Here is a 16,988-nt window from a genome sequence, read left to right on the forward strand (position 1 = left end):
TCCTCACCTTTTTAATCACATTGGGCTTTCAGGCACTAAATGAGTGTGGGGGAAAGCGTTTTTATTTTCTGAGTAATGTGGTTTGTCTGCCAGTTCCTTCTCTTTTACAGTTGATGGACAAGCTGTTGAAATATCTTTTTAGTATCAAATATGGATGAAGGGCCATACGGGTAGATGATGGCAGGCTAAAGATCAAATGCCAATGAAGAGCGATTAAATTTCCTTTAATCATCAGAATCTGAGCATGCTTTAAGATCTTCCACCTTTAATATAGGCCTTAATAAATAATAATGCTTTGGGTGTCTACAAGTATGTTTGAATTTCACAAGTCATGCATGTCAAAACAGAGAGACAAGCTAGGCAAACACGCTGCCCTGGACCAGCAGTGCTAATTAAGAGGGAAGGACCTAAACAAACAGCTTAGGGAACAAGAAAGAATCAAATCCTGATCTGTGAATTGTCTAGGTTTTCCTTTTTGACTTCTAGACAGTCACCATGCGGTCTTTAGACATGCTTTTCTATCATTGCATCAGCTGAGATTTGGTTTCTAGTAACAGATACAGCTCTATGAGCCTAAGCAGTCGTTTGTGTGTCTTGCTCACAGAGGCGTCTGGAAGAGCAGGGAGTGCCTTCCTTTCGCATGTTCAACTCTGTTGCTTTCTTCTCAAGGTCATGACATGGCTGTTGGCTCTCTGGCCATTGCCTCTGCATCCTGAGGGAAAGGTACTGATGTGCAAGGAACTGAGGTAGTGCTCCCAGTTGAGGCATAGCTCTTGAAAGAGCCTTCCCTGGAACTGTACCCAGTGGAATCTGTAAGGGCGTGCGGAACGTGAGGCTTTCACCTTGGGCACATGGGTGATCCAGACACGCTATGGATCCTCACACGAAGGAGAAGGTGTGTGGCTCTGAGCTTGCAGTTGTGGTTGCTTAATACAGGATCGTGACGTTGATATTTCTTATTTGGTTTTAAACTTTCAGTGACTGCCTTTGTGCATTCTGTTGACACGTCTTGTTTGTTTTATGCCTGTTAGAGCATCAGTCTGTTTGATCCTCAGCAGAAATGCGCATCTTAGTAAATACAGTAGAACCACAGTATTCTTATTGAAAGTGTCATGGCAAACCTGGGCAGTCCCTCTTACTCCTAAAAGCAGGCTAATATTCAGTCTTCCATGTATACTGGAATATTTCATTCCCATGGATAGATGCTCGTTTCCAGGTCTGAGTACCAGTGAGAGGTCCTAGCTACACACACACACACACACACACACACACACACACACACACACTTGCACCCAGTGCTGTTGGCTCCAACAAGTGCAGGGGACATTGTTATGGCCTTGCCTTGTTCTCTGTTCTTTTGTTGACTTACAGATGAGACAAAACCATCCACCCTGTAATTCTGTCATTCTGCTTTCTCTGCTGAAAGCTTACCTTGGAAGGAACAAGTAAATCACCCAGACCTAATTTCCCATTGTACACACCCTATCCAGTATTCTGGTAAAAATTTCCATCCCATGGACCAAACAGAAAGAGATCTGCTTGGGCTTTGGATTATATTCTCTCTCTTTTCCGCCCAGCGATGCCGTTCAGGAAACCTGGATGCCTTCACAGACATGTAGCCAGTTCCTGCTGTGGATGTCATGGAGCAGCGTGGTGAAGGGTGTCTGCTCTGCTGAAGTTGGGTTAATTCCTCCACCCCCACCCACTACCTGGACACCATGGGCAAGTCACTTAACCCTTCTGCTCATCGCCCTTGCAAGTAAAGTCGAAACAAAGACAGGAGCTGGCTGGCAACATGGAATGAGATGCTTTAAGAACTTTGCACAGGTCCTGGTGTTTTAATAAGTGCCACAGTTGCCCTCAGCAGGTGAGGTGGTTGATGAAGAGCCCCGTTTTGGTTCATTGGTAGTTGTCATTCTGGTGGGTGGTGTGTGTTTCTCAGGCTGTTGCTTCTCCCCCACATTCCCTTGCAAACCTCAGTAGAGCCTTGGGAAGTGGTCCTGATGCCCATCTTCGAAGATTCCTACAGCCTGTGTGCCAGTGGACATCTGCACTGGCAGAGTTTAGATCTCTGGGTCTCATGTTGACATGTTTTTCCTGAGAGACAGGCAGTAGTTTGTTTTTGTTTGCGTTTTTTGTTTTTTTACTTAGGCAGACAATGGGCCTGCCTTACAAGTGCAATCAGTAACTGCTTTCCAGTTGGTACCACGGATGATAATCTGACACTGCAGGCTTTTGCTTGGGCAGGTTGTTGCTGCGTGGTGTCGGTCTTCTACCGCGTGCCTGTCCCTGCCCCTGTGCTGACTGCAGCAGAAGGCCCTGGGTGCCCACACTGTTTCATGAGAAAGACCCTCAAGTCACAGTATCGTTGCACACGTAGGTTGCTGCTTGACTGTGTGGAAGATTACCATGGGGTCTGTGGATATCCTAGCTGATCCCAGCACATCCCCATGGTTGGGATGCAGTGGTAAGCCCGTGACTGCCTGCCCATCCTGAGTTTTTGAGAAATGTTGGGTGAAATGGATGTGAGTCTCATCAACTCTCCTTGGGATGCTGCAATCCATCATTTCACTGACAGTGACACAACCCCCCCACACACACACACCTCTTACGGATACCGAGCCCCATGTTTCTTGGGACCTGTCTTGAGCCTGCCTCTGACATTACTTGGATCAGGCCCACTCAGTAAGGATAGTGGCCTGAAGAGCTTGTCTGTTCAGAAGACTGGGAAATTCCCACAGTTTGCATAAACGCCCTTGCCATGTGCTGACGCCATGCCATGTCCTTGCCTCTGGACCATGGGCTGAAGGCAGTCTACCTGGACTCACTGCAGTATATTCTAGAACGCACTCCTTTGAGTCCTTCAACGCTCAGTTTGGACAACATCTCTTTAGCGAGGTCTTTGCTGACCACCCATGTTAAAGGAGACCCCCTTCCCGTTTCTCCTTGTTCTTCCTCCAAGCCTCTTGTTTGTTTCATGACTTACAGCTGTCATCACTTGGTGACAACACCTGCTAACCAGACATACTGTGCAAGCAGCGGGTCCGTTCCATTCTTTTTTGGGTTTCCTGGGATTAGCAGTACCTGATGTTTGGCAGACGCATGCCCATTCAGGGTTGTTGAGTCAGTCACTGTACCTTTGGGGGTTCCCTGTGAATTTCCGTATTTTCACAGTGCCTGGGAGGGCTGCCCCCGGGTGAGGAAGTGATCAGAGAAATAAGGCTACACACATCATCTTCACTGTAGGAATCCAACGCTGCCCTGGGGTTTGCTCTAGGAGTGTCCGATGAACACTGCTGCAGACTTTGCTGCTGATGTATTCCAATCGGAAGGCGTTATACGCTGGTTTCCCCATGAAGATAGGATCATTTGCCATTTGGACCTAAAGCATCCTAGGAGTGGAGGTGCAGATGAATTAAGAATGTTGGATTGAAACAGTTGATTTTCTGATTACTTGCTGACTGTTGCATACTTTCACCCCGTCTTCAATTGTACAAGCCACAAATGTCACCCACTGCAGCGGTTCAGCCTGACCTGTGTCCCCAAAACCGTGGAAACTGGGAGTTTAGGGTGCTATGCTGTCCTTAAGCTATCTGGCTGGGAATTGGCTTCTCCTTTTACATGGATCAAAGCTGGTTGCATCTCCTGCCTTGTGATAAAGAGGGTTTCAAATTCTTATAATAGGTTCTCTTCAGTTTTCTGTTTTAGAAAGTGCACTAGATACATCTGTCCTGAAAAATGCACACATTGCTCTTAATTGAAAATCCAAGCCTGTATAGACTGAAAGGAGTTAGATATAAATATCTCTCTTTGTTAACACCAATTTCTTTCACCCGCTTAAAGACGGTGGTCTATTATTTGTGCTGCATTGTTCTGTCATGTCAGTGGTTGACATGTGTTGTTCGTTGTGATTTTGTGATGTTAAAGTTAAAAGCACAGGAAGGAGCAGGCATTTAGCCTGTTGGTTCAGGTGCCCGCACCCCACGCCCCGCATGGCACACAGGAGAACACAGCTTCAGTTCCTCGCTGTGTCCGTGACTCCAGCTTCCTGCCAGGGTGAGCCTGGGAGGTAGTGGGGATGACTGAAGTCATTGGGCCCCTGCTACACGTGGGAAACCTGCTTCAAGTTCCCAGCTTCCTGGGTCGGGATGCTGCTCGAGGCCTTTGCTGAGGGAACTAGTGAGAGGACCTGGGTCTCTGTGTCCATCTGTTCCTCTCCCTCTCAGAAAAAAAAAAAAAAAAAGAAAAAGAAATACAAAAAGTTAAAGCATAGAGGACCCAACTCTGCATCCTGCCTATTGTTAACTTTTCAGTGACAAATTATGAAGTGATCAAGCTGCATATTTCTATTTATATGATTTGAATAAATAGTGTTATTGATTAAAATGGCCATTTATGTTATTAATTTATGTCCTTTCAACTTAAAGAAATGGCAGTACAGGTTAAAATAGAGTTTAACGTATCAAATTTGATTTCTGATGTCTTTCTTGGAGAAAGAAAAAGATAAAAATGCAGCAAGTTTCAATCTAAGCAGCCAAATGAGGAGGGTGTCTTGCTAGCAGGTTCCTAAGTAGCCTGCAAGTGGCTAACTTCCAACTCTTCCGCATCTCCACTGTTATTGCAGAAATTGAAACGCTAATTCCCGAAAAGGGCAGTGGATCCATGCGGTCGGATCCTTAGGGGGGCTGTGAGCATGGACGGGGCCCTCTCCCTGGTGCCCGGGTGTGCAGGGAACTCTGGGAGCTTGCTAGGGCATTTGTCCTGTGACCTATTGAAGCTTCACTGCACTGTCTGAGTCCCTTTCGGTGCAGCAGCCCCGTGGGCAGGATTGTACACTGGCTCAGGCGTGCTGAGTTTGAGGTTCTCCGTGCCAGGGGCCTGTGCCCCGTTTCCATCCGTATCTGCCCCCAAGCCATTTGACAGCTACACAAAGCCACACTTCAGCTTCTAAGCACTTGCCCTCACATTGCCACCTCTGAATGTACTCCTAGAATAAGACAAGCTGGGAGGCCGCCTTGGATTCATTCAGATGTGTGCACCTCGAATGATTTGCATTTCATATGATCAGTAATACCCTGTGTGTGTAGTTTTCTCTTTCTCTCTTAAAATTGAGAGAAAGAAAAATGGTCTAACTCATGGAAAAACTGATCCTGAGAAGTGCAGTTGAGAGCAATCATTCAGAGAAACACTCTGGCTCGTGAAAGGTGCGCTGCCTCAGAGCTGCCTTTACTGAGAATTAGGTATGTGCCAGACGTGATTCTAAGCACTGGACGTTTATTAACTCAAAATAGCTCTGTGAGATATTTATATCCTAAAAGCCCATTTTACAGATGAGGAAACCGAGGTGGGGAGCTAAATGACTCATTTAGATTCTTCTACGTGTAAGACCTAGAGCTGTGATTTGAACCCAGAAAACTCCTTCCTCTGGTGTGCTGGTTTTCATCACCATGCCAATTGGCTTTCCCCATGTGAATGCATTCTTGGGGTGTTCAATGGCAGGAATTGCCTTCCTGTGGCATCAGTTTTCACCCTGGGACTGCTTATACCCAGAGTGTTGAGCCTTTCTACCTGAGAAAAGCCTTTCTACCTGAGAGGCCTTGCTGGATCGGACCAGGCTTTTTCAAAGACTTTGATTCTTTTTGTTAATACAGGAGCTGTGGGAAGTGAAGGAGTGTCCCAGTGTGATTAGGAATGAGCACGCCCATTTAGTTGACATCTTTCTATCTCTGGCTGGACATGCCTGTTAAGACATTTTCTCTACATCTTTGAGCCGTTTTTCTCTGGCACATTATTCTAATTAGCCTCTGACTACCCAACAATTGATTTGTTCCACTCAATCACCTGTGTGAAACAGTGTGGCAAGCAGGAGGGTCTCCCCTCCAAAGCATCAGTTGTCTATCTGGGGATTTTTCCCAGTCGGAAGGTTCGGAATATCCCTTTCAAGTTTTGGAGCATTCACCTGGCAGCCTTTCTGTTTATCTGGGTGAAATATCTGGGGTGCTTAGCGATAACTCTGGCAAACAGAGTTCAAAGACCTTTAGTTATACGGTCAGAATTGCAGATTCACATGTGGTAGACCAAGGATTTTGACCTTCAAATACTAATGGAATAATCGGCATTAAAAAAAAATACTTGAAAGCTAGTTGCAAGTAACCATGATTAAGTACTGTTTTATGTAAGGGTATAAAGTATCCGTGTTTCTTTGTTATTGCTTAGAGTAGACTATTTTGATGAACATGTGTACTGGTGATCAGAAAACTTGGGAGCCCCCTTGGGTTTCCAGACACAAAGGCTCCTGATACTGAAAAGTCAGGTAGTAGGAATGGCTCTGGACATCGGGAGCTTTAGGGCCATGCCATTGCACTACTCCACAGGCTGCGTTTCTCACCTATGCTGTGCTCCATGTTGGAGTCTTTCTTCCCAGTGTTTCCCAGATGAGCATCCATGACTGCTTTCCTAGCCTCTCCAGCAACAAGCTTCTTTCTTAGTGGTTCCAGCAGTTGTCCCAGCAATCGGCCTGCTGTGTGCCCTGTCCCTTTCACTGAAGCATGCTCTGCAGCTGGGGCAGGGCTGGGTAGTAAGAGGTGTGGTGACACACTTGGCCCATTTTCATAGCCCAGGGTAGTGTTTGACAGAGCGGTGGAAAATGGATGAAAGGGTGCTGGTTTCAGAGTAAAGGACAGAATCCTGGGAATGGGGCTGTGTGTGTCTGCTGGGTAAGGCAGTGTACTGATGCACAGCAGATACACAGAACTGCAGGTTGGACAGACCCTCGCAGTAACGCATTACCGCAGCTAGCCTACTCCTCAGTGTCATCTGGGATACCCCCAATGGCATTCTCGACCTTGAAAGTGGACTCTGATTCAAAAATGCTGCCGTCCTCGTGCTTGGGGAACCTGAAGTTCACACACTACCCATCATCTTCCTCTGTGTCCTCCTGTCCAATCATCCACCTACCATCTCTCACTGAGGTGCTAAGGTGCTATTTGATCTCTGCATCCTTGTGTCTGCAAGGTAGACTGCAAGAGGAGTTAGAGTTAGGTGATGGGGAAGCTACAAGAATGCTGATGTAAAGGGAGGGGTTTGAAGGAGGGACTTGGAAAACCTCATGGAAATACCAAGATACAGCTGTACTCTCCACATATACTTAGGAATGGCTAAGGAGCCAAGAGAAAGAAGATCATGTTAGAGGACTTAACCTTCTTTTGTGTACCACTAAATTCTCTATTATATTCAAACTTAGATTTGAATGACCTGAGGAAATTGGCCTATAAAATATTTCATCCCAGATGACAAGATACTGGTCTTTCAGGTCCTACCAGCACTGTAAGTAATGGGAGGATTGAGCTGCTGCTGAGAGGGTTTCTGTATAGGCAAACCCCTTGGCATCATCTGGGTCTCTCCAATCTTCTACTTCTAAGAAGCGTATAATACATCAGTAGAGAAATTCGAATGCGTTAAACAGTAGAATTCACAATGCCATTTCCCTCAAAGTTTGAAAGATTTTTTTTTTTTTATTCTTGGGGGCAATTAAAAACCTCTCAACCTAAGTTTTGTTATCCGATTCTTTAGAATAAAAGTAGTGCCTTATTTTTAGGTTATTTATTTAGGTTCGAGTTAGGGTGGAGAATAAACATCTCTAGCCAGGTGGAGTAGGGACTATGTTGCCGGCCCTGCAGTCCTTCATCGGTGTTACGTACTGCCTTCAGGAAACAGCTATGGTTGTCAAGGGCTTAAAAATTAATGTAGTGATGTCAGTTTCACTGGTTGATATAAGCAATGTTCTGTGTGCCCTGGATGGAAAGAGTGGGTTTTTTTGGTTTTGTTTTCACATGTTAGCTATATTATAAAAAAAAAAATGGGAGATATTAAAGATGGCAAGATTTAGCAAAGAACTTTAACTCCACATGCTTTTAATGCTTTCCTGAATTAATAATGTTCATGTCCATCATATTTTCTCCTTGGCCCACAATTCATCCCATATTTGGATCTTGGCACATGATGACTTGGTTAATTAGGCAGTCTGTTAACTCTGATTACTAAGTTATAACAGATCAGTGTGGAAGCATCACTGTGCAATTTGGATTAAAAGGCTCTTCCTTTTATCAAAACAAGTTTACATTTATGGATAAGTATATTGAAATGGATACGCTAAAATGATGCATCTCAGAAGGAGAATTTAAAAAGCATAAAGAATTATTTCCTCCTCCTAAGTTAGTTATTATGACATTCATCACATTATCTTGCCCTGGAAGTGTACTGAAAAGCTTGGAATTTTCTTTAAAGGCTTGAAAATTAATCCCTGCATCATGTGTCTATGATGGAGGCCTTACATTTCTGTTGGCACGTAATTTAGTGTAGGGCATTTGGTTGTGTTCCAGTTCTGACCACAGTGGCCTCTGATACAGAAGTTAGTTGTAGAATTGAATCATGACTATGTTGAGGGGGAAGTTAGGGTTATATTAAGGCTGGCTTTCTTTGACAGCTGAAGATACTGATGGTTATTAACTACCATTGAGCCTCTGTGGTCCCATCTCTTTCTTCCGTAATGGTTCCTCGTCTCTTAAGGGCCCTTTTGGTATCAAAAACTTGCCTGTTGGCTGCAGCTCCATCTCGTCTTCTTTTCTTTGCTAGTACTAAAGCCTAGCTGTGTGGAAATTGAACAAACAAGTCAACGCAAGCACCATCTTCCCGATCCTGGCCACTCCAAAACCTATCCCTAACCATAATGTTAAAGACCCTCTCAGAATTGTCAGAAACATTCGTAAGATGGCACTTCATCCCTCTCTCCATCCTCTGCTGTACATACTTAGCCATGGGTGGACACACACACACTCTCTCTCTTGACCCAGTCATTAGTCTCTGATGTCGGTGTCCCCTGTAGTGCAAGGGTACTTTCAAAAATTCATGGAAAGTGGAAGTGAAAATTAAGTTTACATTGATGCAAATTTTTTTTCAAATCTGTGCGTAGTTCTTTCATAATATACTTTTTCCATGAACTTTTTGAAGACTCTTCCTATGTGTGTAGCCTTCAAAGTTCCTTTGAACCAAAATAAACTTTTCTTTTAATTCCATTTTCCACAAACTTTTTGAAAATGCTCTCATATAAAATACACTGCAAAACTACAAATGAATATATAATAGTTAATTTATCTTAGATAACTTCTAAATAAAGCAGGACTCCCTCACTTGGGCAAGATGCATTCCAGTGGGTGCCTAATACCGGTGATCCTGCCCACGTATGGATAGGACCGGCTTTCTCCTGTGCACCCAGACCTATCACACAGAGTGAACAATGACAAAATACAAAAATACAGCAGAACAGTCATAGCTGTAACTTTAAAATAAAAGTTATGTGAAGTTTATGAATTATTTCTTCAGTTTAACATTTTTGTCTCAGACTTGACCACAAATTACCAAAATCATGAAAAGTGAAACTGCAGTAAGGATGGGGACTGATCTATGCTTTAGTGGATTGAACTCAGAGCCTCATTGGACCACTTGTTTTGGAGGTGTTTAATGGATGTCTGTGAAGACTTCAGAGTAAAGAATTTTAAACAACCCCATGCTCGCCATTCCCAAAGCTCCTGAGTTGCGCTTAGAGCAGTTCCTACAACTAAGATCTTGTCTGATATTATGCCATTGGAATACTGGTAGTTGATGAATCTTTATTCAGTCTTTATTCTTCCAATGTACTGAACTGAATTATGGCATCTAAGAATTTCATGTTCTGGTGCAATGGGAAATAGATCAAAGAGAGAAAGTATCCTTTACATTTAGCCATCCTTGTATCTTGCTGATTGGTCTTATTGGTATGACCGGGAGACAGGAAGCTTTAGCTCTTTAGTTGTATTCATCGGTAGCACCTACTTGATGTAACACTGGTTTTTCTGAATCTAGAAGACTCCTTTAATATTGTAGGGAGATGCAGAAATGTGTGTAACCCTGAATGGTTGTTGCAGTCTTAGGAATTTTTTTTTGAATACGCAACAGTAAGTAATAGTTGCGGGTGATTCCACTTTTGGAGAGTTTTATGGTGGGTTGTTGAAAGATAAAGGGATATTTTGAGCTCTAATTGAATGGATGTGAATGACAATCAGCCTAAATGACTTTGCTCTCTGCTCACTTCCCTCCTGCCCCATTCCCTCCAAAAGGAAGAATCAAATAAAGGATTCTTAACAACTCAAACTGTTCTGAAACATGCTAGCATAATATATAGTATAATATATAGTATGTAATAGTAATATATGTGTATATATAGTATATACATAATAGTGAAATCTTGCTAGTATATGTAGTGAAATATATATGCTATATATGTTACATTATATATAGTATATACATAATATATATATATATAGTGATGAGATGAGAAGTGATATCTGCTTGGATTTTCAAGCATCCTTTCAGGAACATGGTTACCCCACATCTGAGATCCCCAAGAAATGAATCTTAATGGCAGTGTGGGGGACTTCCTTGATTAAGTGCTTCCTTCATGAACAGGTCTGTGGATAGAAACAAGCACTCCCTGGAAGGTTGGCTCCTATGACTGTGTGGTTCAATTAATTAAATTTTTTCCTTTAAAATGTCTTTGCATGAAAACAACCACCTCTTCTGTGGTCATTGGGAACAGATGTTTACCGTAATTCTTCACTTGGTGAAGAAAAAAAAAAAGCACGCTTCCTCCACCCAACAAAAACAACCCCGTTCGCTTGGCTCCATCAAAGCTCGCATCTTACTTTATATATCATGGCTGCCGTCACACAGCCCTTCCAAGTGTGAGGCTTAGATCACCGCCTCCAACATCTGCAGGGAGCCCAGCTCACAGAGATCTATTATGCGAAGGTTTCATTCTTAGACTGCTTTTGGCATCCACCTTTGCTCATTGAAACCAAGATCCTATAGGCTAGCCTTGCTGTTTTTCTTGGGTATGTGTGCTAGCCCCGGCTTAGTTGGTAAAGCTTTCGCGTAGGCCTGTGGCAGTGTCCATGGGGATGGGGCTCATGAGGTCGAGCTTTGCCTGCTGAGCCTGAGAGTTTGGCTTTTCCTGGGTGCCCTTGGAATTAAAAAGTGTATGCTTTGCTCATAGTTTGTTTTGAAAAACACCTTTTCTTCTGGCATAGTGGGCCTCCTTAACTACCTCTCCCCACATTTTTTCCAAATTCCTGTTTTTTTACAAGCACTGAGTGACCATGAACCCCTAGACAGTGCCTGCACACCTGGCATTCACGATTCCAGTGGGTGTTTCAGGCCCAGCCCCCTCATCTGGACTGGACTGGATTCCCGCACCAAAGAACACCGCCTGCCCTTTGGCATCTGTTGCAAAGAAACACAACAGCAAAACTTTGCTTTTCTTGGGAAGCTCCTCCCTTTGGAATGGAGAACTCTGGGTGGCTCTTCTTATTTTGTTCCCATCGCCAAAATAAGCAGGAATCTTGCATAACAGCAGGGCTAGGAAAAAAGAAGTCATTTTCAGGGAAACATATGCTCATGTTGAGAAAAAGAACTGGACAAGGATAGTGCCCACAAAGCTGAAAGCATCTTGTTTGTATTTCATTAAGAAATCAAGGTTTGGTTATTTCAGTATATTGTAATTTTTATTTACTCTTTACTCATTTATTAGGCAGACACAGTCAGATCCTCCTTCCACTGCTGTGCTCCTTATTTGCCCTCAATAGCCAGGGCTGGACTGGGATGAAATTGAAAGGCAGAAGTCAGTGTAGGTCTCCTATGTGACTGGCAGGATCACGTACTGGATCTGCCACCTGCTATCTTCCAAGTGCACATGCGCAGGAAGCTGTGATCAGGAGCGGAGTCAAGATTTGAACCTGGCCCTTCAACTTCAGTGTGGAATGTGGGTATCCTCAACAGTAGGCCAGATGCCTGCCCTGTTGGGGGATATTTTATAAAATTAAAAAAAAATCAGTTCCCATATTCAGGGTCTTGCCTTGAGTTACCAATAAATCCTCAGAGTAGGAAGCCACGGCTTGTTACAGATTCCTGAAATGGTATGTGTGATATACAGTGTCGAGTCTTGTACTTGTTAGATAATTTCCTGATGATCTAAACACTAAGAAATGCCCTTGGGCCCGGCGGAGTGACCTGGCAGCTTAAGTCCTCGCCTTGCACGCATTGGGATCCCATATGGGCAACAGTTCTAATCCTGGCAGCCCCACTTCCCATCAGGCTCCCTGCTTGTGGCCTGAGAAGGCAGTGGAGGACGGCCCAAAGCCTTAGGACCCTGCACCCACGTGGGAGACCTGGAGGAAGCTCCTGGCTCCTGGCGTTGGATTGGTGCAGCACCAGCCTTTGTGGTCACTTGGGGAGTGAATCAGTGGACGGAAGATCTTCCTCTCTGTCTCTCCTCCTCTCTGTATATCTGAGTTTGCAATAAAAATAAGATAAATCTTTTAAAAAAATGTCCTTGTAGGTCACCTGATATACCTGTCAGAATCTGAAATCAAAATAGAAGCTATCCAAATAGAATTCCTGTTTGGCCTGGCTTTTCAAGGAATGAGAGAGCTAAGGGTTAGGGTGAACCAGATACCCCATCTCTCTGGCTGATCATTAGAGCCATTGATGTTCCTTTTAACAGATCCCAAATGATTGACTGTCAAAGGAAACGGAGCAAACAAGTGTTTCAGATAGTTTGTGGGTGGTAGCTTCTGAAAATGCAGCTAATTTGCAAAAAAGAAAGGAAATCTCTTAAATTATGATTTCCCATTCACCCATTTCTCAAGTATGAATATTTCAGAGCAAGGGGAAACCCAGCAAAATTCTTCTGTCTTTATTATAAATTAAATATTCATATCCTTAAAATGTGGCTGTGAGATAAGTCAGGCCCAAGAGCATGCTGGGTACTGGCATATGTCCTAATGTCAAGGCCAAAGCCAGAGAGATTTTACCTATAGGGAGGCCACAGCAGCGTGATAGCCCCCTGTTGGAGAGGAAGTGGCTACTTGAGGTTGCAGTTCTTTCTCAAGTGTATGAAAGACCATCCGCAGGCTTATTTAAAACCTATTAAAAAGCTCAGTTCTTCCCCCCTTTTTTAGAATTATTTATTTTTATTGGAAAGAGAGATCTGAAAAGAGAGGAGAGACGGGAAGATCTACCATCCACTGGTTTGTTCCCCAAATGGCCGCGACAGCTGGAGCTAAACTGACCCAACGCCAGGTGTCCTCTCACAGTCTCTCAAACAAGTGCAGGATCCCAAGAACTTGCAAGTGCCCAGCCTTGTGATGTAGCAACTTAAGCTTTCCAGTTGTGATACTGGAATCCGATATAGGTGCCAGTTCGAGTCCCAACTGTTCCACTTCCAATGTAGCCCCCTGCTAATATACCTGGAGAAGCAGTGGAAGGTGATACAAGTGCTTGGGCCCCTGCCACATGGGATTCTGGCCTCAATCTGACACTGCTCAGCCACTTCAGCCTTTTAGGGAATGAACCAGTGCATGCAAGATCTCTCTGTCTCTCTCTCTCTTTCTCTCTCTCTCACATGCGCGTGTGCACACACATGTACAAGCTATCACTCTTTACCCCTCCTCCTATGCAACTCTGCCTTTTAAACAAATCTTTTTTTTAAAAAAATCCAAGCAATATTTTAAAACTCACATTAAAAAGAAAACAAAAGCAGAAGACCTTAATTGCACCCCCTCCATCCCCAAAATGGTAGGCAAATCCATTTATGGTATAAAATGATTCTTAGATGTTAGTTTATGGTTCAGTAATTTTAGTTGATGCATTTCTTTTTGCCCCAAAGGCTTCAAAAGGCATTGCCAGTAGCGCCCAAGTCATTTAACTGTTGGAAATGTGAAGTTTTTTTTTTTTGTTAAACAAAGTCAGTATGTGTGCACAAGAAAAGAATGTTGAGTTGTATTTTCTTCCATTGCTCAGAGTAGGCTACATTCTGTTATTTTTATGGTGTTTTTGTCCTTTGTGGTTAGTTAAACTTTCAGTGTGGCAGATGCCATCTCCCTGTTAGTGAGAAGTGGGAAGAGCCTCAGGGAAATATGAGAATAAAACTGGAAACCCCAAAAGTTTTCTGTAATAATTTTAATGTGACCACTTATTAGGTGGTTACTATTTGACAACTATTATTGTGAGCAATATACTTGTACTTTGAACTGGCATATGGGCATCCCAACCAGTGTCATAACTGCTGTGCTGAACACTGGCCAATCTGAACTTTTCATTGCTTTGACTTGTTAGATCACTTGACCGGCCAAAAAATGGACTCTGCTCTCCTGTCTTTCCAAGGTTAGGGTTTCAGATCTCTCAGACCACAGCTCAAGGTTTTCCATAATCCTAAAGGTTTTAATAACCAAGAAGAATCTATGCTATTCCTAATTTCTTTATTCCCTCCCACCTTCACCCACACCCTTGGTTCTTGGTAGAAAGGCAATGGTGGTCATTTATCTTGTCGTTGGAGTCCTTAATACATGCTTCATGCTTTGTTGAGAAGGGAGAGGCTCTGACACCATTAATGATGTATGAAAATGCATGTGGACATCTAGAGAAGAGAACAACAGTAGAAAGCCTGAGTTTCTTGCTTGCAGCCTGTAAATATGTGTATCATAAGCTATGAAAAACTGACATTCACAAGAGTAGTTATTTGTGTAGCAGAAAAGCCACTAGATGTAAATCCAGAACACCAGTGTTTTAAAGCTATATCTTTTACCGACTTATTACATGATCTCAGTTTCCTCATTTAGGAAATCACTGAGAAGTGAAGCGTGTTGTGAAAGCATGAATAAATAACTGAGATTTTGTGGATAGCACAAGTTACAATCTGTGTCTTTACTGGGTGAAAAACAATTGCTGTAGAAATTATTTAGTCCTATGACTGGAGAATCAAGCTTTGGAATATGTGAGTGGATTTGTTCAATAGTTGATGAACTCCAAGTAAGGCTTACTTTAAGAGCTTTCTCTTTTATCAAGTAATGCTTTTAACAGCTACAAGTTTCCCTCTGAGTACGGCTTTACCTTGATCTCACAGGTTTTGCTGTGTCTTCATTCTTTTTTGTCTCAGAATATTTTCTCATTTTCTCTGTGATTTCTTCTTTGATTATTCAGGAATATGTTCTTTCATCCTGTTGCACTTGAGCAATATGCTTTGGAGGCAGTTTTATGGCCTACCTGTGGTTTGTATCAGAGAATGTTCCTTGAGAAGAGTGTGGCTTCTGTTGTGTGTAGGTGGGATATTCGCAGGTATCTGTTGGATCTTGTTGTTTGCGTCTTCTATTTCCTTGCCAATCCTTTGCTTAGGTTTATCCATTTAGCAATAGTGAGGTATGGGAGTTTCCAGGTGTTATTATTGAATTGTCTGTTTCTTGATTCTGTGAGTTATTGCTTCATAAGAAAGCACTGTTGATATGTCATCTTCTCTCAGGACTTCACTCAGTTTTAGGGATTAAAAATTATATGGGTGAAAAAGATTTAGTTTTGTAACAAGACAGCTCTCTGACACCAATGGAGACATTTGGGCCATATTTATGCAGGTAAAGGGAAATGAAAGATGGATGGTTTATTTAGCCAGTGTATTATTACTTTCTTTGTAGGCAGCTGGTGGGGTCCACTTGAGGCCAAACCGGAATAACCTTCAGTGGCAGATGGCTGGAGTGTTTGATTTGCTTAGGTCAGATCATCCTCTCCACTATTCACTTACTCTTTGTAGACATGGACTAACTCAATATAAACATGTTCCACGGGGAAAATATGCTTTTTATTTTTCTTAGCAAATAAGAATAAAATGCAATTTCCTCATTTCTAAATCTGTGACTCCACAGCCTTGCGTGAAGGCCACGTGGCAAACTCCAGGTGCATCTGTCATACAGAAATTGCTTTTCTCCAAAAATACAGAAATGTGAAATAAACCAATTTGTGCACAAGTAGTGTATGCTAGATTTACTTAGTATCTAGCGAACATCTCCTTGCACTCACTTGTTTTCAGTCTTATCAAAGAATTTGAACTGCCTCGCTTCCACAAAAATGCAGATACCTTCTGCTTGGATCATGATACCACTCCCTGATTATTTTTCTAACAGTGAATTTGTTTTAGACATGTGCCAGTGGGCAAACACAAGGCAGAGGTTATGTGTTGCATGCATATGTGTATATACATGCTTCAACATGAAAATGATGATTTCTCAGTGAAGGATTTTTAAGACTTATTTAGCGTTGATAAAAACTATTTCTTTTGTCCTGTTATTATCTTTAACCATATTTCAGTGTTCATTAGTGAGTGGCGGAAGAGTTAGCTTTGGTATAAAGTTCATTATAAACATAACATGATGTTTCAGAGGACATTTTTGCATATATGTTCAATCCATTTACTTTTTTTGTCATCAGTGTGAATGACCCAGGGGATAATTTGCCAGTGGAAGAAGACATGTGCTCCTGTCTTAGCTTTCTTCAAGAAAGGAATTACCGTCTTTGCCATTTTGTTTTCATGTGTGCTCTCCCTACTTGCTGAGTTTCCCATCAGCATCAGCTAACGGCTCCAGCACCATACTGCTACCAGCATTCCTGGTTCGCAAATAGAAGTAAACAGAAAATCTTGCTAATTTGAGCCCAGTAGGAACCTTAACACTGTAATGAAGGACTAATTTTGAAAGCCGAGAGACATCTCTCACAAAATTAAAGCCGGATTTTTAAATGATCTTAAGCAACCAATTGAAAGTTAAGAATGGTACTTAAGAAAGAGTGAGATGCTGACACGTTGAGGAATTAGGCCAGGGAGAGAAGAATCCTCAAGGAGCCGTGGTAATTATGCAGCCTTCCTTGGGTTGCCGCCGATGTTAATCTGCGCTCGAGAATGATAATGCACCTTAGCGGACAGGTTTGCGGTTGAAATGCTCTTGATAGATTTTGACAAATTAAACAGTGGTAAAGATGTTTGGAAGTTATCCAGGTCCTTACCATTATTTATGTCAGGGAGCTAGAAATCAGTGGTTAATTTGCAGTTCTTATAATTTTTATGATACTTGTGT

The 16,988-nt window shown here is 42.8% G+C and overlaps 1 protein-coding gene across 7 annotated transcripts in view; it reads left to right on the forward strand.

Moving 5' to 3' along the window:
- Positions 1 to 16,988, forward strand: part of FOXP1 (forkhead box P1) — a 500,423-nt gene that overhangs the window by 122,351 nt on the left and 361,084 nt on the right. The gene's annotated exons all lie outside the window — the stretch shown is intronic.

The sequence above is a fragment of the Ochotona princeps genome, chromosome 21 (genome assembly GCF_030435755.1).
Source record: "Ochotona princeps isolate mOchPri1 chromosome 21, mOchPri1.hap1, whole genome shotgun sequence".
NCBI classification, from domain to species: Eukaryota; Metazoa; Chordata; class Mammalia; order Lagomorpha; family Ochotonidae; genus Ochotona; species Ochotona princeps.